Source organism: Meriones unguiculatus, chromosome 18, assembly GCF_030254825.1.
Source record: "Meriones unguiculatus strain TT.TT164.6M chromosome 18, Bangor_MerUng_6.1, whole genome shotgun sequence".
NCBI classification, from domain to species: Eukaryota; Metazoa; Chordata; class Mammalia; order Rodentia; family Muridae; genus Meriones; species Meriones unguiculatus.
In genome coordinates this window covers 48,094,392-48,116,151 of record NC_083365.1, presented here as the reverse complement: position 1 = coordinate 48,116,151, position 21,760 = coordinate 48,094,392, and positions in this window count along the sequence as shown.

The window sequence follows — 21,760 nt, the reverse complement described above, 5'->3', positions numbered from 1 at the left end:
AATCAGAGCGAGGCATCCACACAGGGCACAGGCAAGCTTGGAGTGGGCTCTTTCCCACCTGTGTCCTTGAAAGCTTGGAGTTGTCTTTGCTAAGGAATGTGCCACTGTGCAGGCTTTGGTAGCGATTGGTAGCTTTGGACTTCAGGAATGCCCATGGTCATGGAGAGGGAAGAATATTTCCAAGTGTGACCAGAAACAACAAGACTGGAGTTTGAACTGATGTTTGTAGGAGGGTCTTTGAGCTCTGGCAGAGGAGACTAGGAGGCTGCCAAAGGCAAGGCACTCCTATAACTTCTCGGGGCCGTGGAGGAACAACCGTAATATGGCTGGCAGAACCTTGACTAGGAGTCAGACTTGTGCTTCATTGCTGATCTTCACAGACCATCCCTAGCTGTGAACAAGTCACTTCCTGCCCATATGGGCAACAAGGTATGTAGGAAAAAAAAGCACACATGACTTGGCGGTCAGCCCGGATGGCACACTGCACTTCTAAGTAAGAAGCATGGCATGGCATGTTCCTGAGTATTCCCAGAAGTCAGAACACTGGATTCTGAAGTAGTGTGAGTAGCAGCCAGTAGCTGGCCTATGGATAAGCTGCACTCTCCACATCTCTAATGTTCTTCCACATCTATCCAGTTTGAGGTAGTATGCTGAGCAATCACAGTCAATAGGTTTCCACTATATAAGTAGTCGCTCGCGTGCACTAAAGCAGACACCGTTCCCTGAAGCTGTCTCTAGAATGGTTCATCTCCGTGCCCTTTACCGACCCACAGGCATTGTTGGGAAATACCCCAGTAATGATGGCAACTGTAAAGGTAGACACTGCTGCCTGGCCTCCCCTGACATTCTTGAGGAAGTCTCCCAGGGTCTAAGAAGTAACTGTCCCTCAACTTTCCTGCAACATCCCAGAAGACTTTTAGGAGACTGTGGCCAGCAAGGATGGAAACTCCCTGTTGTTCTAGACATGGTCTGGGTTGGGTCCCTTAGAAGCTGAGTTGAGAGGGTTGTTTCTGTGCATGTTGGGATTGGAAGAGAGTGTGCAGGGAAGGGGTAAGGGACAGGACAACAGCACACAGGGAATGGTAGCAGCCAGGCCTTGGCCTGCTCCATAGCAGGAATTGTGAGAACATCCTTGCTAGTCACAGGGCTCAGGCTGCCTTGAGTCTAGGGTGACCTCCTACCACTTCTGTAGCCAGCATCTGTAGTTAGTCAAGAGCTGTCCTTCAGAGAAAGAGGCAGTGTGAGCACCAGCGACCCTGGGTGGGACACCCAGTGACATTTATGGTGGCTTCTCAGCTTTGGAGAAGTCATCGAAAGTTTCTTTTATTCCTGTTGCTTCCAGTCTTAGCATACTGGAGTGACATAGTGAAGGAACAGATCTATATGAGGGCACAGGGGACCTCCATCCTTTCCCTACATTCTGTGGGCTGTCAACAGGGAGTAAAAGAACACCCATCACATGGGAACATGTGGCTGGCAAGATCCAGTGGGTCCAGGTCATCAGGAGCCCATAAACCAGACAAATGGATATTTGATAGAAACGTAATTCTGAGCTCTGAGGGCCTTCGCCAGCCCCATGGTGAAATACAGCTGCAGTCTGACCTCTGGGAGGATAAATCTGCCCAGAGCTTTCCAGCCTGAGTTTGGAAGCCCCTGGCAGGCTGCTTCACTGGAGGAGTGCATGCGCTCATCATGGGGTGCTAATGCGCAGGCAGACCTCCTAGACTCCCATGGTTGGCCTGGCACAGCTGCTCTCCTGCCCCAAGTACATCTCAGTGTTGTCCTGGTGTCCTACAGCTGCCTGGAATGACCTGAAGCCAGTTCTGGGAGGGAGGAAAAGCTACCTTCTATTCCTTGTTAAAGGAATGGGGTCAGGGATAGAGAGCTAGTTTGGTTGGGTAAATGCTCTTGCCACTAAGCCTGATGCCTGAATTTTCTGCCTGGGACCCATTTGGTGGAACGAAAGAACCAGCTCTCACAAGTTGCCCTCTGACTTCCAGACAAGTGCTGTGGCATGTGAATGCCCCTCCCCCCCGAGTGCATGAAATAATTATACTTAAGGGGAAAGGTTAGGATAGCATAATAGCTGCTAGCTTGGGGAGGGCCTAGCAGTCATGGTAAGAATATGGCAAGGGACTTTCCAGTCCTTGACCTTGGGGCAGTTGCATATCAGCTTCAAGGTTAGCAGCTTTGCCATTAGCATGGGCTAATACCAGTTCTTCTCTCCTTGGGCTGGAGGAAAGGTAAACACGTGACTCTGCCTAGAGCAGAGCCATGGCTCCAGGGAGGTCAGCTGTCATGGGAGCATGCTGGTAATTTGCTTATAGATTGACCAGTGGTGGCACAGGTATGTGGCTCAGTTGGGAGAGTTCCTGCAAAGCACAAAGCTCTGAACTTTATCCTTACCACCACATAAAAATGAGTGTAATGGTCTGTTACTCCTGCACTCTGGAGGTGGTGGCAGGAAGAACAGAAGCTTAAGATCATCCCCAGTTATTGTAAATTCCTGGCCAACCTGGACTATGAGTGATCCTATCTCAAAATGAATGAATGAGCAAATGAATGAGGGCACTGATCACATGACAGAAGTCAGAACAGAACCCAGGCTGGTACTGATGCCAGAGTCTTCTTCCTGGCCACCCACTGCATTTAACTAGGCTCTTCACCTCCTAAAGGTTTAACAAGTGTCCCCAAACAGCACCACTAGCCAGCATGTTCAAACACAGGCATTTGTGGGGGACATTTGGCACTTAAATCTCCTAGTGTCAGAAAAACATGGGAAAGGGTATTTGTTTGTTTGTCTTGGAAAAGGCATTTTCTCCTTTTTCCCCTTTTCTAGTCCCTTGTACCTGAACCATTTATTCAAAGGGGACAAAGCTCACCTGTATCAAAAGCCCTTGACAGCAGCAGGGAGCTAGCAAGAGAGCAAACAATCTCTTTTCTCCTGTACTAACCTTATTATGGTTTGAATGTGTCCCTTCCAAAATTCAGTTATTGCTATTTAATGGCCAACATGGCAGTATTCTTAATTAGCTGAGGCAGAAGGGTCACTGACAGTTTGAGGCCAGCCTAAGCTTCCGCCTGGAAGAAGCTTCTTGAGACATCGGGTCTCTTTTTCTTCTGGATTTCCCATGACAGGACAAGGCAGTAACACCATTCCAATGATGAAGCCTCAGACACTGTCTTGGAAGAGAAGGACAGATGTCACCAGATAAGCCTGACTGACTTTGAGCAGCAGGTCCTAATGAGACCTGATAAGCTAGGGTCAAATGAAAGGGGGGGAGGACCTTTCCTATCAGTGGACTGGAGGAGGGTCATGGGAGGAGAAGAGGGAGGGAGAGTGGGATTGGGAGAGAATGAAGGAGGGGCCTACAGCTGGAATACAAAGTGACTAAATTGTAATAAATAAATAAATAAAAACAATGCTGAGTAAAAAATGAGGAAGAGGAAGAGGAGGGGAAGGAGAAGGAGAAGAAGAAGAAGAGGAAGAGGAAGAGGAAGAGGAAGGAGGAGGAGGAGGAGGAGGAGAAGGAGAAGGAGAAGGAGAAGGAGAAGGAGAAGGAGAAGGAGAAGGAGAAGGAGAAGAAGAAGAAGAAGAAGAAGAAGAAGAAGAAGAAGAAGAAGAAGAAGAAGAAGAAGAAGAAGAAGACAACCATGGGATTGACTCCACTTAGAACAGCTCAAAAGACCAGACAGGAAAAACAGCCACTAGTAATGGCCAGCAGAACACAGAGCAGCAGACACATTTCAGAACCCTGGACAGCTCCACAGACCCACTAGCTCATCCCTAGTACTTTAAAACCTGAGCTTACTTAACCTCAGTGGAGTGGGGTGGACTGCCACGGGTTGACTTAAAAGAATTTAAGTGTTTGCACAAGCAAGCTGTGATTTGATTTTTAAAAGTTTACACTTTTAAGGTAGGGTCTGGGTGTAGCTCAGGCTGGCCCCAAATTGGTTGTAAGGCTAAGAATGACGTTAGACTTCTGTTCCTCTTGCTCCCACCTCTGGAATGCTGGGATTACAGGTGTGCACTACCACACCCAGAACTCAGGGCTTCCTGTAGTTTAGGCAAGCTCTCTATCAACTGAGCTTCATCACCATGTTCCAAAAGCAATTTAAGATGAAGGAGGTGCTTAGCAGCCCCAGGAGGAACAAAGAGGTTATTTTAAAACGTGTTTAAGTGGTGGTATACCTCTCCTATCCACAGTAAGGAAAGAAGAGGGAGGGAACAGAAGGAGGCAAGATGAAGCAAAATGGCCAGAGAGGAGAAGGTCCCTGGGGAAAGGGTATGAAGGGGCAGTGAAGGAAAGAGAAGCAGGGTGAGGGGGGGGGGAAGAGAAGGTTCTCAGCAGCTGTGAAACCTTCCGTGGGCTCTCTGACTCTCACAGGGAAAAGTGAGTGGGTTAACTGCTTTTCAAGTTCTTCAGGCACACACTGTGTTGGTGCGCCCGAAACGCCACTCTGATTAGAACCACCATAAGCCTGTTAGAACGAAGCCATGATGCATACATCAGAACAGATTTTTTAGAAAGGCTGAAGTGGCCTGGCATGGGACGTAGGTTTACCTAGAAGCTGTGGTCCTTCATTTCTGATCTGTGGAGAACAGAGGTCCTCAGGCCACCTGTTGAAGACAGAATGTAGAGAGTGCCCTGCTGGGCCATTCTGTGCTGCACTGAGAAGGCTAAGCATCTCAAGGTGCCAGCAGAGAGCCTGGGCAGATCCCATCACGGACGCCCCACTGTACCAATGTTAAGAGTTTGGTGGCAGTCAGCAGACTCTATTTAAAAAGGTGGGAGGGTATGAAACACCCCCACAAATGATACCATCAAGATAATTAAAGTTCAAAAGCTTAAAGGCATTAACTTTCTCAATATGGAGAAAGCTGATTCATGTGTGCTACCTTACAGCCCACGGGAGCTGGACAGTAAGGCCTGTGCGCTCAGCCAAAAGGCTGATGCTATTACAGTGAATTACAATGAATTAATCTGAGCCGTAAAATATAATAATGTTACAATGTGGTATGAAAAGGAACTCATATTCAGAGTTCTGTCACAGACAGGCATGGTGCCAAGGTTCTACAAGCTCTGATAGACTGGATTTCTGCCCAGCAGATAGCCAGTTCTCTCTCCCCCCTGAGCCCATGCCTCCACCCCTGCTCCATTGCAGGGACAATCACAGAGTCTGTATTCTGAAGCAGAAATATTCGGAAGAAGCCAGGCTAGATCACAGAATGCTTGTAAGACCTCTGAGTTCAAAGATAAGTGTTTGGGAGCCAGAGACATGGCTCAGTCAGAAAAGAGCATGCTGGCCAGACTAGTGGGAAAGGTGAGTTTCCAGGTCACCTGATTGTCTATCCCAAGACAATAAGGTACAAAGCTATAGAGGAAGACACCCATCATCCTACTGTGACTTCCATGTGTTCATTCTCATACATGTGTATGCAATGCACATACTACACATTAATGCATCATATTTATGCTTACATATACACTCAGAAAATAAGTGATTGGTGTTGGTAGCCACTGGACAAAAGCCCAAAAGGTCTTGTATTTTGTTTTGTTTTGTTTTCTTTTCAGCAGAAACTACCAAATAAAACACACACCGTCTGATCTTACCCGCCTCCCCGAATCCACTCTGTGAAGAGCACCACACATCTCTACATCTTAAGTGTTCATCAAAAGGCCACAGAGTGAGGAGGGCAGGTGGTTGGTCCCACGCTAAACCGGAGAAACTGCCTGGGCTCTGTGGGGCTGATGGGGTCACCTGTGCAGTGGCAGAAGGCTGGGGAGCCAGCCCTCCTTCCTGTTCCCTCTCTGGTCCTTCAGCTCTGCTGGGATGGGGGTGGGATGCTGGGGGAACTGCAAGGAGAGCTATGAAGCTCCTTTCAAAGAGTCAGCAGGGGCTCCCCGCCCCGTGGTTACTGGAAAAGGTCACCGTTGGCGATTCAGCCCACAGAACAATGACATTTCAAGGATCAAAGAAAAGGTTAAAATATTCCTATAAATCTATTCTTGGGACTTTTAAGTATTTCCAATGTAAAGGGAAAATGTCATTTCTTTTCCCCCTAAGAGTGGTGGAGGGTGGGTTGCTGGGGATGGGAATGGGTGGGTTTGCCTGCAAAGGATGAACAGGGAGGAAGGAAGGCTTCACTCCAGGACTTTCCATGTGGAAATGAAGGTGCAGTTAACCTCAAACCTCATTTGTTTATGGAAATTGAATCTGCAACGACCCCTGGAAAGGCTTTCCCAGGGGAGAGGTGGGCATGTGAACCCCAGAGCCATTATCTCTCTGAGAGCAGCTGAAGGGCCACTGCCCCAGAGACCTCAGTGATGGCAGGACTGGTGTGGAGTTATGCTGGCAAGGGCAGAGAAGCCCTGATAACCTGGCAGGCCTCCTTTCTTCATTTCAGATCATTTAACAACTTATTTTATTTTGTTTCAGATGAGGCCTCCTGTCGTCCAGGTTGGTTTCAGCTAACTATGCACCAGAGGATGACCTTGAACTTCTGATCTTCCTGCCACCACCTCCCCAGTGCTTTATGACATGTGTGTTCTACCATGTCCACCTTCAATGCTGGGGGCTGGACCTGGGTCTTTGGACATGTTAAAGAAGCACTCTATCAATAACTAGCTGCTGTTTTTTGGGATGAGTTCCAGGCTCCTCCTCCCTAGAGCAGCCCATACTGACTGTCCATCTCCTCCCAGATTCCATGTTTGAAGGGGTGACACGGCCTTCCTTCTTTTCTGAGTGCAGGGTATGGTACCTGGCACAGAGTTAGTGAGGGAGGGACTCCTACCCTTCCTGGGACAATTTGTAGCATTAAAAGGGACAGGGACCTACTGTGGGTACATGGCTAGTTTATTTGGGGGTCAGGTGCTAAAGCAGCCCAGAGAATGCTGTCAGAAGAGGCTTTCCCAGGAGAGTTTCAGCTGACACAGACCCACAGGGGATTTTTGTTCAAGACACAATGTGGGCAAAGGTTTGGGGATCAAGATGCACCCCAGGAAGAATACAGCTTGCTAACAGCACTACTTTGAGCCAGGCATCCGGCTTGTCTGTGTAGGGGGCTGCTTCCCCCCCCCCCAGTCTTCCAGAAGCTGCTGTTATTCATAGTCCCCAAGCGTCACTCACCTCCCACAGCCCATCAGTCACCCAGCCCCATCTCATCTGCCTCCCAGACACCTCTCCTCTATTTCCGCCTCTGCTGTCGCCCACAGCCACCCTACACAGGGACAAAGCATCCTCCAGGGATAGGCCGATAGTCTCTGCAGCAGGTGTCCCTGTGGACGGGCTCCCTCCCTGCTTGGCCCACCCTGGGCAGTTTGGGGATAGATATGCATAGAAGTCTTTACTATAGCCTGATACCCAAGGGAAGACGTCCTTCATGGCCATCAATGCACCACCCCAGCCTGTGGGCTCCTGGAACCATTTCCCCTCTCTAGCCCCAAGCATCTGCCTACAGGGGCCGATGTACTCTTGCTGCCTCTGCATGGAACCTCTTCCCTGTGCATGTCTGCCTCATGACCTCCACATGGTGCTTGAGACCCAGATGACTAAGAGAGGCTAAAAACCATTCGCTGGCCACCACAGCCCCTCCCTGTGTAGTTTGTTGCATAAGCTCACAGTGCGTGAAATCATCTTTGTGTGTACGTATACATGCAGTCCATGTGGAGACACACGCCTGTGAAAGAAAAGGAAGGTGTGCAGAGACCAGGGGACCAGTTTCCACCTTGGTCCCTTGAGACCCTGAGTCTTGGAGCTAGACTGGTGACCAGCAAAACTCCTGTCTTACTCCTTCCCTTCAACTCCCAGTGCTGAGGTTACAAGTGCTGTGTGGTCATGCCCAGGTGCTTAGATGGGTTCTAGAGATCTGAACTCATGTCTTCATGCTTGCATAACAAGCACTCTTGCCCGCTCAGCCATCCCCCAAGCATGGGATCACCTTTTCAATTTAAGGCTTCTTTTCAGGTGCCTCTCTCATTAGAGTGAGCCCTCTCCACGGCAGCAGCCTTTGGTCACAGGAAGTTCACAGGCAATGTGAATTGTAACACTGTTGGCTTTTGCGGTGGGAGGTAAGGTCCCTGCTCCTTATTGGTGGAGAAGCGCTCAGCGAGCCCCAAACCCACAAATAGGACCCAGGGGTTCAGAGGGACCACCGCTGGAGCCTGGGGTCTAGTGTCTGGCCGCTGATGTAGGGAAAGGCCAATAATAAGTTAATGGGATCAGCAGCCCCATTAATCTTGTAAGGAAAAACCCGTGTGAGTCCTTCTGTCTTCTCTCTGTCCTGAAAGACACTTTGTATCCTCAGGAAAGAGGCTGGGTAGAAAGATTCCATGTCCTATAAAAGTGATTTAGTGGCAGTGCCTGGGGAAGGCAAGCAGCAGGGCACAGGGCAATGGGGAGCTGAGACAGAAAGCCCGGGCTCAAGTCCTACTGGGGCCTCCTGCTGAAGCAAGGTTGGGAAAGGTCAGAGCAGGGAGGGGAAGGAACCCTAGCCCTGGTCCAGCTCAGACACCTGCACAACCAGAGCAACAGGCTGCTGGTGATATGAGAGCTGGACTGGCCGAGTGAATCTGAGGAGCAGATTCACTGCCTCAGAGAGAGCCCAGGATGGGACAAAGAAGTCCTGGGAGCTGCTCTCCTTGCTGGATGTACCTGGGTGGCTATGGCTATGCATGGGTGGTTCAGCTTCCTCACCAACAGGGGTGATGGGCACAGTGTCAGATGGAGTTCATGTTCAGGGTGATGATGTGGTATGCTCTGGAGAAGCACCGAGCTGGGTGCGACCTCAGGAGGGGAAAGGAGAAGGTGTCGAGGGGCACTCACTCTTTCATCCCTTTGGCTTGAGACCACTCTTCCTCTGCCTGTGCCTCTTGTCTGCCAGGAGTGCTCTAGTACAGCCATCGGCACGGTGTCCCTTGGCAGTGAGTATATCCTACACCCAGAGGTCTGTTTGGTGACGCAGATGTCCCCAGAGGCTGCTTATTCTGCTCATATCCATCAATCTATTCACAGGTCCCTTCACCACCCACAGATAGAAAACAAGTGAGTCTCCTTAGGTACCTCAGTCCAGGTTAGATCCCCAGGGGAGATAAGACATGAGGTGTGGGATTGTGGGTTAGGAAGTGAGAGGAGGTCCATGTCTCAGCTGGAGAGGTCTGTGGGGGGTGTTTCAGGCCTAGACTGCATGCAGGGTCCCTAAGACCATCATTCTCATTGCCACTTATCCCCAGAACCCTGATAACTAACAAGTAATTGATGGTTGGGCAGTCAAAATCCACCTGGACTGAACCACCTCTGCCACTGGTCCTGGCTCCATCAAGTTCTTCTAATTGGCCCTCTTGCTCTGCCCTTCTGGGTACCCTGCAATCTGATCTCAGTATCATTTTACTTTTAACAATCTAAGTCAAATCACACTACTCTCAGGCTCACAGTCCTGCCACGGATGATCCACTGCTCTGCTTCTGCAAAGCCAGTGTCCTTAGCATGGCCTTCACAGCCTCAGCCATTCAGTCTCTGCTGCTGGACTCACTGCCAGCTCCAGGTCCTTGCCCTCTGGAACATGCCACCTGCCACCTTGTATTTTACCACCTTGTATCTTAAGTTTCATTTTAAAAGGTGCATTTTCTGACCCTGGTATCAGTTTGTGTGTTCCTGTTTCCTGCTGGGTTCCTCTCATGTCACCTCATCTCATCTAGCTGGCTTTGGGGTTATGTGGTTGGAGCCAAAAGTCACCCAGAGAAGCAAAGAGTGACCCCACTGGGAGCCAAGGAAGAGCCTGAGTTGGCCAGGAGCCACATGACCTTGAGGAGGATTCTGGGACCCCCCCAAAGGAGACCAGCACGGCCAACAAGCTTTCTGCTCCAGAGGACCCCTCCCTACCTCATATAATACACCTGCTATAAAGTGTGACTGGTCTCCCTGCAGGGTGGGATGGGTGGGGTTTCTCTTGTGAGGCTTCCCTCTGTCCCTTAGGCTGCAAGCCCAGGTGGCCTTGCCTCACACCCAAGGATAATGAGTGTCTCACATGGCTCCAGGGCTTGTTTGAAGCTCTAGGGTGGAGGCAGCCAGTCACCCTGTAGATGTGGGCTCACCTCTCCTCTGAGCTGTCATGTCTCCCTTGGCTCTGTGCTCTAACCCTGAGAAGGCAGGAACCACAGAATATTAGATGAGGGAAGGCCATAGAGACCCTCTGAGAGGGTGAGAGGTTTGCTTAAAGACACACAGAAAGTGCAGAGCAGGAGCCAGCTCCTTTTCTGCCATGGTCTCAGAGGAGGTCCTTCTGAGAACAGCCAACCTCCGCAGAGGGGAAGAACATCCCTAGGTCCAGCCTGCTTAGGTCTGTGTGCAACCTTCAAGAGGTGGAGGCTGCACTTGGAAACCAGACCTCAGAAAGGGCTGAGAAACAACCGCAAAATGGGCTCCCATTTACAGATGGAAAAACAGGGCCTAGTAACAGGCCGCACTCCTCATGTGTTGTATGGCTTCCATGCTCACCTGCTGTGTAACTTCCGGACCGTTACTAACCTCTCTGGGCCTCCACTTTTCCGTCTTTCTAATGGGGATACCAATGTTTTTTTTTTTTTTTTCCCTAAGGTTGTATGAGGCCAATCTGAGTGAATTCTGGAATCCCAGCAGCTACTGTCCTCAGAGGTCACCACAGGCCACTTGATCCCAAAACAGAGGCTGCAGGCTAAGAAAGCAGGCTTGACTCCCTAGCCTGGTGGCCTCTTGTTCATTTGGAGACTGTGTTCTAGGGCAGGAGGCTGTGACGCAGGCACCCAGGAGTCGTTCACCTTTCTGAGAATATGAGAGAAACAGCAGCTGAAACAGTCGTTCACCCAAAGCCCTGTTTGTCTCCTCTGCCCTGCTCACTTGCCCCAACAACCCTGTCCAGTCCAGACAGCTGTGGTCTGGGGAGCTTTACTAAACTCAGGGGCTCATCCCAGGCCCACTGAGTTCTGGCCATTGTCCAGTCCTGCCTTCCTGCTCCGCCTGACTGAAGCCAGCACCAGTATCACTTCTTCGAGGCTGGGAGAACGGATGTACCTCCCAGACAGCTTTTGGATGGACCCCCCGCATGGCCGGTGACAGGATGCTCTAAAACCAGCCTCCAGGGGTTTGAGGCAGTAATGAGGTGTAGGTCATCTAAATCTGACCTATACTGGGTCTTCTGTCCCTCAAGACCTGGTCCTCACTCACTTGGCTCATTAGCAGGGAGGTGCCTAGGTGGAGAGGTGAGAAAATATTTCTGAAAAGTGAAGCCTGGGGTGGAAAAGGGAGAGACAGAGAAAGCTGAAAAGGGTGAAGCCTCCCTGATGACAGAAGGCTGGGGATGACCGAGCCCCTTCCACCTTGGGAGTAAGTCACAGTTGACCCAAAACAATCAAAAAATTTTCAAAAGGCTACACTCTGGGATGGGCAAGACATGGGGCGCTCTGACCAGCAGAACAACGGCAGAACCCTGAAGTGGGGTGAAGACGGTTTCTGGGAGAAGTGGGTCTGGTTTTCATACAGCTAGATGAGGCTATGACACTTGGAGCAATGGCAGTCACATTGAGACCATAAGGAACCGCTCCATTCCATGAATGTCAGATAGAGAAAAGGGATAGAACCATGAGCTTGAGGGATATTTGAGTCACAGAATTAAGTAACTCCTCCGGAATGTCTTATCTATGAGACAATCCAGTTCTTATTCATGCTTCTGAATGTCAGTCACTTGCTGTCTAAGGCATCTGGTCTTCCTGTCATCAGGTTGGGCTGATGTGGGTGCTCAAATTAGAAATGAAAGTGGGCCAGACATACAAGGATCTTAGGCAAGTAGGACAACTCCACCATAGTCCTTACCCCCAAGATCCTAGATCCAGGAATGCCTGACAACAAGCTTCCTCTGGCCAGAGAGGGACTGCAGGCCCTGCTCCTGTCTAGTGACCTAGAAAGTTCTGGTTTCCCCCCTTGAGTCCTCAGGGACTTCGGGGTCAGAGACCAATCAGCTGTTATGTTCCCAGCTATGGATCCTGCACACATGCCCTACCCACATTGGAGGCCATTATAGAGCTCCCTATATCTCCTCTAGAGAGACTTTCAGAAAGCTGGGTATAGACTAACAGTCTCAGAGATCCTGAGAGCTTGTGGCTTCACTTGGGAACAAGAGTGGACAGCATGAAACACACTCAAAAACAAAAATAAAACTCAGAATCTAGGTGGAAGCACTTGTGGTGTTCACTGACCCCTGACCTTGACGCTAATGTAACTTGAGCCTTTCATGGACCCGGAAGGGTTTCAGGATCAAAGAGGAGCAAGGGATCCTGTCTCCAGGTCACCATGGAAGAGTCTAGATTTCAGAGTACTTTGTACTTGCTGCCCAGGGGATGAGCCAACTCTCTCCCTACCTCACTAGCTGGTCCCAGAGTTCCAGGGCACCCTCCTCTCAGCCTGAGGATGGCTTCTGGATTAGAAGGGTGATGTTCCCATGGGCCCCAACATCTGCTCAGGCTGCTTGCCTCAGGGTTCCCAGGCCTTTCCCCATTCAACAGCAGCCTGTTTCCACCTCAGGAGATTCTCAGTGTCTCGGTCTCTTCATCTGGACCCGGATCTGCCCACCACTTGCTTGCTCACAGGCCACTCAAAGACATGACTTGAGAAGGACCCCAGGGTATCCAGCAAATGCTCCGGCTCCAAATTCTACAGCCACTTGCCTGGGGATCAGGCTGTGTCCACCACCTCCTACAATGTGACCATTGCTGGAACTAGGCAGCAGGCAGGCGATGCTGCATCAAGCACTGACCCCCAAGTGCCTCCCTGGAGGAGAAGATCAAAAGAAGAACTAATTGAAAGAGAAATATCAGCTCTGCCCCAGGATGCTCTAGAGAGCATCTTCCTTCTTTCTTCACCCCTTCTACCCATCTTCCTTCTCCTTCTCTTGCTTCAGTCTCCTGCTCACACCTTTGCAGATGGATGTCGCCTACTTGTGCCCCCTTGAGAGAGAGCTCTGCTGGTCCCCTTCAATGGGCCATGTCACTGAGAGCTTCTTTTTGTGTGATCATGATGACAGCAAAGTCAGAGAAGAAGTCTGACCTCAACCTGTGTTGGGGGAGAGAATGGCTGGCCTAACCCACCACACAGGAGGGCCAGGGTACATGCCCTAGTGGCCCTTTCCAGTGAGAGTAAGGTGGGATGAGGTAGTTTTCCTTGGCCGAATATGTCCCTCCTACTTTTTCCCTTTCTCCACTTCTGCTCTTCAGAGCTAAGTACACAGAAAAGTGGGAGCTTGGGCGGGGTTGTCATTGCCGAGACCCACGGCTGTTTCTTCTGTGTCTTGAACACACAGGCAAGTCCTAAGGACTTCACATGAATCTTGACGACCCACAGCCCACCAGCTCAGTGTTATCAGTTCCATTTTACAGAGGTGGCAACTGAGGCACAGAGAAGGTAGGTTTCTCAGTCAGTCAAACAGCTCAGTAGTAGAAGCAGCAATCAAACAAGGATTTGGGACTTGCCAGCCCTCTCTGGCTGCCTCTGGCTAGAATATTCAGCAAGGACTCAGATGCCAGACCTTCACCAACCTCTCTCCCCCATCATGTCCTCCTTAGCTCTCTTCTTTCTGCCTTCTTTGGTACAGTCCATGCTCCCTCCCTCTCTCTCACCTCATCTGTCCCTCTCTCATCTCAACAACGACCCCAATCAAGGCTGATCAGCACAGCTGTTCTGCAAGGACACCAAGGGGCCAGCACGAAAAATTAGATGTAATGAAGAACAAGAGTGCTCAGCTAAAAAGCCCTTGAGGACCACTGAGGACTCTTATAGTCTCCCCTCCCGCTGCTGGCCCCTAGTATGGCTTCCTTGGAATTTAAGGACTAGATTTAGGGGCTTGGGTGTAGATTGGTAGCATTGTACAGAGCTCTGGGTTCTGTCCTTAGTGCTGAATAAAAGTAGATATGCCAACTCCCATCTGTAACACCAGTACTTAGGAGGTTAGGCAGGAAGATCAGGCATTCAAGCTCATTCTCAGCTAGATTGTGTATTCAGTCTGGGCTGCATGAGAGCAGGAGTGGAGGTGTGTCGGAGGTGGGGAGGGAGAGCAGAACAGTGAGATGGCTCTGTGGATGTGAGGGCTTGAGTGGGGTTGGCCTCCATAGGCTCATATATTTGAATGTTCGGCCCCCAGTTAGCGGAACTGTTTGGGAAGGATTAGAACTGCAAACGTGGCCTTGGTGGAGTAGGTGTGGCCTTGCTGGAGGAGACGTGTCATTAGGAGGTGTGTCATTTGAGGTTTCAAAAGCCCACACCAGGCCCCTTCTCTTTGCTGGCAACTTATAGATCAGATGTGAGCGCTCAGCACCGTGCTTGCTTGCCTAGGACCACACTCCCTCTTCTAAGTTGCCTTGGTCATGGTGCTTCATCACAGAAATAGAACAGTGACTAAGACAACAGGTAAAGGTCCTTGCTGTCAAGCCTGTTCTGACGACCTGAGTTCAATTCCTGGGACCCACGTGGGCAAGGAAAGAGCCGACTCCTGTAAGTTGTCATCTGACCACCACTCATATGCTATGTGGCACTTATGCTGTGTGGCACACACAGTAAATAAATAAAGAACTGTAATATTAGGAAAAAAAAAAAAAGAGAGTCATTTTATGCCTGGCATGCCTGAAATCCCAGCACTCAAAAGGCTAAGGCCAGAGGTTTGGAAGCAAGTTTAGGCTGTAGCCTGGGCTCCAGAGAGACACCCTGGCTCTAGAAGACAAAATCTGATTCAGCTCCTGAACTCTGGGGCAGCCTGGCTAGTGTGTGTGTGTGTGTGTGTGTGTGTGTGTGTGTGTGTGCGTGTGTGTGTGTGTGTGCGAGCAGGAGGGGCTATCCCTAGTTTGAAGACCCATGATCTTGTCAAATGACTTTCTCTCTGGTGACTGTCTCAGATGCTCTGGAACACTTTGGGGAGCCCCCGAAGTTAACCTGACATCCAGCTCTCACTGTCTGATACCTGCAGAAAATCATTATGACAGGAAGCACACTCGCCTCCTATGGGAAAGATGAGCCTTTCAGCAGTGAGCAGCAGGCAAGGCCGAGGTGGCCTCTGTTCAGTGAGAGGGCACCAGAGGCCTGGGGAGGGAGGGCTCAATCAGCAAAGTACTTATCTTGCAAGCTTGAGGACCTGAGTTTGAACACCTCAGAACCTGCATTAAAAAAACAGGGAGTGGTGGCTGGCACATGTTTGTAATCCCAGTGCTCAGGAAGCTGAAGCCCATGGCTCTCGGGACTCACTGGCCAGTGAGAGACCTCCTGTCAAACAAAAGGCAGGGGCTGCCAAAGAGTAACACCCAAGATTATCCTCTGGTTTCATGTGCACACACCTGTATACACACACACCCACACACACACACACCACAAACACACATCTCCAAAGACCATACAAGGTCACCAAATACTTCATCCTGGAGCCAACTCAAGAAGAAAAGGGAGAAGAATGGGTAGACAGGGGACTTTCCAGTTCAAGAGGGGTGGGTCCAGGGTTCCCGTGTGTCAAGACTTGTGGTCTGCAGAGGATGGGTCTGTATCTTCTGTGTAACCCTGAATAAGTGGCTCTCTCTCTTTCCTGAGGCCCAGTTGTCACATCTGCAGAATGGGCTGACACCCCAACAATGGTGTCTGCATGTCAGGGGTGCTCAAAGGTCTCTGCCCTTCTTGCTAGAAAGGTTGGTGTCTGACTTGCTCCCCCCCCCCTCTTGTGAATCTTGTACTCCACTGGGGCTTGTAGCCATGAGCTTGGAAATGTGAACCTCAGTTAGGACCCAGCTCATGTGATGGCTGGTGGCTGACCTGGATCCCTGGGAGGCAGCCACAGGATGTCAGCGGATGGTACCCATGAGGGGGACCACGCGGACACACGTGGCTGTAATCAATGCTGAGTGTCATGGTCGCTGCTCGCTGACACACGCCTACACAGTCGGGCTGACATCCATTTCTTGTCAAGGTGACTTGCCAGAGTAAGTTTTTCATTAGAAAGGGGATTCTTGCCAGAGCTGCAGAGTCCTATTGTCCAGGGCTCTTTGGGAGACAATGGGCTCAGAACAGCTCTGCCCAGCACCTGGGTAATCTGAGGCTGGGGAGGGGGGTCAGGATGGGGGATAGGGGCTGCTTTGAGTCTGGCCTCTCTGAGGTCAAGGGCTCACAGGCTTCTGTGGGATGATTCACATGTGGGATAGCCCCCATAGGCACTTGTGTTTAGACACATTTTTTAAAACATTTTTCTTGTATGGGCTTGTGGGTATGGGTGTCACAGTGTGTGTGTGGGGGTCAGAGGACGACTTGCAAGAGTCAAGTCTGTATTTCTATCACGTGGAGTCTCAAGACTGAACTCAGGTCGTCAGGCTTGGCAACAAGCACCTTTACCTGCTGAGCCATCTAGCCAGCCCTCTTGTGTCTGGATACTTTGTTCCATTGCTGCTTTGGGAGGTTGTAGAACCTTCTGAACTGTGGCCTGGTGAGCAGAAGTGGTTTGTTGACAGTGGTAGCTGCCTCTTGACCTCTGGGATGGTAGGAACCACTCCCACCACCGTGAACTCCACCACACGTTCCGAAAAATTACGGACATGCTCTTTGAAACCATGAGCCAGAATAAATCCTTCCTCCCCTGATGTTGCTTGTCAGGCATTTGGTCATGGCAAGGAGAAAGTAATTCAAATAGGAGATGGGTAACTGAGGAGTGGGGCCATTGCTCTGACAACTGCTGCAGTGTGGGTCCTTAGGCCCTTGTGATGGTTAGAGATAACTGTTAATTTGACAGTAGAGTCACCTGAGAGATGGGCCTCTGGGCTTAGGGGGGAGGTTGTTTTCATTATGTTAATTGATGTGGGAGATCCATCTAAATTGTAGCAGGCACAATTTCCCCAGCAGGGGATTTCAGATTGTCCAAAGGCAGCTGGGCATTAGCTTGCTTTTACCTTTCTCTGTTTCCTGACTGCGGGTGCCCTGTGACTAGCCTCTTCACACTCTTGTCTCATCATCATGGACTATACCTTAAAACAGGAGTTAAAACCAACGCTTTCTCCCTTAAGTTGCTTTTGTCAGGGGAGGTTTTTTTTGTTGTTGTTGTTTGTTTTGTTTTGTTTTTGTTTTTCACAGAAGCAAAAAAAGAAAACTGAGACAGGCCTTTAGAACTGGAAGAGTTTGAAGCTGTGCCATAGGACATCCTAGCTGTTGTAAGCAGAGCCTGGGCAGCTGGGGAGCTCGAACGGTGATATGATTATAGGCAGTAAAGATGGTGCTCATGACCTTTCAGGGGGAGCAGGGACTTTGGGAATTACAGGAAATGCATCATTAGGGGCAGGCCTTTGAGAATTGTGGCCACAATTCCAGTTCCATTTTTTGTGTCCTGGCCTCCAAGAAATGTGCTTCACCTTCCCTACCATGATGGGCTATTCTCTTTAAGCCAAAATAAGCCTTCTTTCCTTTTATCCTTCCTTCCGTTGCTTCTGTTGGGGGGTTTTGTCACACTGTAGAGAAAAGCAATGAACACAGTCTGGGCCGTGGTGAAGGTACCTTGGAGCTTGGTGCTTTGGTCAACTCACAGCACCAGCAACCTGCCCAAGGTCTCGCAGCCTCTTGGAGAGTCAGGTCTGGAGGCAGCTTTCTCAGGAGTGAGTGGGGAAAGCGCAATGGCCTCCGTGGACCCTGTTCTGGGATTAAGATGTTGTGTTGGCTAGTTTTACGTCAACACAAACTAGAATAATTGGAAAGGAGGAAACCTCAATTGAGAAAACGTCTCCAAAGAATCCAGCTGTAAGGTGTTTTCTTAATTAGTGATTGAGAGGGGAGGGCCCAGTTTATTGTAGGTGGTGCCACCCCTGGGCTGTTGGTCCTGGGTTCTATAAGAAAGCAAGCTGAGTAAGCAAGAGGGAGCAGGCCAGTAAGCGGCACCCCTCCATGGCCTCTGCCTCAGCTCCTGCCTCCAGGTTCCTGCTCTGTTTGAGTTCCTGCCTTGATTCCTTCAATGGTGGACTATAATGCGGAAGTGTAGGCCAAATAAACCCTTTCCTCCCCAGCTTGCTTTATGATCACGATGTTTCATCCCAGCAATAGAAACCCTAAGACAGATGTGATGGTCCATCCTCACTGTCAACTACAGGGGCTTTAGAATCACCCAGGAGACATATTTCTGGGTGGATCCATGAGGAGTTTCCAGAGAGGTTTAATGGCAGAGAAGATCCTGGTCAGGAAAGCCGCCCACTCACAGAATGGTTGCTGGGTGCCCTCTGAGCCCGTCCTCAATCAGGTCGTGGGACCTCAGAGGGACTCACTTTCCTGGCATAGAGATCTTCAACCAGCTGGCAGCTCTGTTCTCCTGTGTCCTGGGGACTCAGGTAGTAAGTGACATGGTATGGTGGCCTTCCTGAGGACTCTGTAGAGCATATGAGGAGATGCTGAGCTTGTCCTGGAAGTCCTCAAGCAGTCCTAAAAATGCCCCATTGCCTTCTCAGATGAGGCTGGAGATGTGGGAAGGGCTCCTTGTGTCACTGCTGCCAGAGTGTGGGTTGGGTGGGAGGCACATGGGCTACGAGCCACCCTAGAGACCATTGCCTCCAAGCCTGCCTGCTTCAGAAGATGGAAGCTGTAGCTCAGGAAAGACAATGGAGTTCTCAGGACACACATCATGTCAGCTGCAAAGCTGGGACTAAAGTAGGCCTTTGAAAACCCTGAAGGCTGTGCCTTCTCACAGACCAGCAAAGAAAAGCGGGGAGGGTCGGGGTCTGGAGCTGGAGGAGGGTGAGGGCTTTCTGAGGGCTCTGGATTTATACTCATGGCCTCTATTATTTAGGGCCTCGGTTATAGAAAGCCAGACTCCGATCCTGTCAGTCAGCTATAATCAGGAATCACACCGTGTCCCTTCAAAAACAATTCATAACAAAAGGGCCCTCCCCGTTCCCTGTCCCCTGCGGTTGAGGCCTGTGTGAGTCACTTAGAGATATCCCAGCTGGAGCTGTCTGCTAAAGCACAAAGACCTGGTGTCAACAGGGAGAGGACTACCATGCCAGGCGTACTGGGCAGGGGCTATGAGGCAGGCCTGTGTTGAGGGCTGGACTGGGTGTTCTTATTCAACTATCATACAAATGGCAGGAGGCTGGCATTATATAACCCCCAAATTACAAAGGAGCCATCGGAGGCACAGAGACAGATGCACTTGCTCCAAGACACAATAGCAGGCACCCAAGCCTAACTCACACACAAGGCTATGTTATTCAAGATCTGAAGGTTTTTATCATATCAAGGTGTCTCTTAGACAGAGAGAGAGGGAGAGGGAGGGAGAGAGAGAGAGAGAGAGAGAGAGAGAGAGAGAGAGAGAGGGAGCGCTAGGGAATTGTCTCAATGGGGGGGGCAAAAGCTGGGAAGAGGTGGCAGGAGGAATGGAGAAAACCAGTTACTCCCTGGTACCTTCATGCTTTGACTTTCACTCCAAATCCCACACTGAGCTGAGCCCCAGTTGAACTGTACAGTGGTGCCATTTGGGTGAGCCCATTGGGCTAAACATCTAAATGGGGAAACTGAGGTTCAGATAGGTTTAAGAAACTCCTTAGGCTAGCTACTGAGACCAGGCTGTAGTCTGGAGCTGTGTTCTGGCCCTGTCACCCCAGAAATAACTGTGGTTTGGATAGAATTCCAGTGAGCCCCGTCCTTCTAGAACTCTGGAGCTGAATGTGGTTCTCCCCCCCCCCCGCCCCATCGCAAGCTTTTAACTCATAACTTAGTCTGACTGAGGTATTTAGTGGTGGGGACTTTGAATCGTGATTAGGATAAGGTAGGCTCGCCAGGGTAGAGGCCCCAGGTGATTGAATGCTGATGGCTTTATACGAAGGGGGGAAGGGCCGAAGATGCACCTGAGAGCACTCTCTGTACCCTTGTGGGTCCTCTGTGCGGTCTCAGGGCTCTATCACCAAGAAGGCCACCAGACATGGTGCCTTGACCTTGGGCCAGAACCCTGAGCCAAAATAAGCCACTTTCTAATGTTCCCAGTCTGTAGTATTGTTATTTGAAGCAGAAAATGCTGTAATTTAGTGATTTCAGCATGCAGATTGGAGTCTTGGTTCTGGGCCCAGCTGGGCCCACAGATAGCCAGTTCTTCTCCATTAGTGAGTGACAAGGGTCAGTGGAAATTTCCAGGAGGGCTGCAGTGCCTGGAGGGTGCATGAACACATACAGGCACACATCAGCTCACCTTTCTCTTCCCTGTAGCCCTCCTTTCTCCTCGGCCTTCCATTCTCACTGCCCTACCCCATTCTAACCTTTCATCTATCCTCCCCAGGGTGGGGTGGGGAGGAAGCTGACAGGGGTATTCCAGGTCCCCTTCTTCAAGCAGGTGGAGAAGCAAAAGCTGCCTTGCCTCCTAGCCCTGCACCCTATCCTCCATCTCAAATAAGCTTCTCTCCCATGGATTGCCATGGCAGAGAAGAAAGGAGGGGGGATTATTTCTGTTTTGCTCCTAGAAAACTTTAAAATGCTATCACCATGGAAACTGCTCTGAGCGGCCATCGAGTGCTTTTGGGAGGGAGAGAGACAGGCAAGGGGAAGGGAGGAGGGGGAAGAGATGCTCACAGGCCTCCTAGCTTCCTGGGCTCCACTCCATTTCTCAGTTTAGGATCTCCAGCAGGTCCAGGCTTCCCCCCTTTGAGGTGACCTGGCATATCTGGGGTCTCTGGGATCTGCTCCTGCTTTATAATGAGCCCCTTCCCCCAGCCTCACTGAGTCTCTATGTGAGCAGCAGGCTAAGTATGAGAGAGAAAAGAGCACAAAGCTAAAACACAGCTGGCCTTTTCCTCCAGAGGAACTTTCTGGCTATAGGAGGAGGGATGGACACTCTTTCAGAACCCACTAGTAACATGTGCCTTTAGCTACACTGCTCTTCTGCATCCTTCCATCCATCCTGTCAAAAAGATAGCTGCTTTCGCATTTTATAGAGGAAGAAAGTGAGAGCAGGAAAGCCAGGAAATACCCTTCCCAAGACAATGGGAGCAGATCCTACCTGGACTCGGAGGTAGGAGAGATGATATTTGGAAGGAAATGTTTAAACGGGAGGGGGAAAGCTTCTTGCAATTTAACTGGCATGTGCTTTCTTTCTCACAGAGAACGGGAAAGAAAATATGGCATTTTCTAACATGGGCTGTGTTATGCTGCAATAACAAACAAACGAACAAACAAACAAACAGCCAGTGACTTGCTCAAGGATGCTCTACCAGCTGATGGAGGAGCTGTACCTGCAGAATTCAATCTACTGTGTTCCAGGCACTACTTGAGACACTCTGGAAACTCAGAATTCTCACAGTCTTGTTTTTACTCCCCATTCACAGAGGAGGCTCAGGCTACAGAATTTCCCCAAGGTCCCACAACTGAGAGGTGACAAAATGTCCTGGAACAACCAGAACTGACCTCAAGGTGCCATGAGATTGAGTAGAAGGGCTGGCAGATGATATTGAGTATAATTTATAGGGGAATTTGGGACAGGAGTGTAGGTTCTGATGGCAGCAAGACCAGTGGATGCCAGCTACAAGGATCAGAAAGGAGTATAAGACAGTCAGGACAAAAGTGACTTCATCCAAGACAGGGTGCAGTTGGTTGGTCCAGAGCCAGCATCAAAGGCTTCTGGCACAGCCCTGGATCCAATGACACTCCCGTGGCACTGGAACATTTTGTTCTATTAATAGTGTGCAGGGAAACTGTTGTGCAAAAGACCAGAGATATTGACTGGCAACTATGGTGAACACAATGCAAG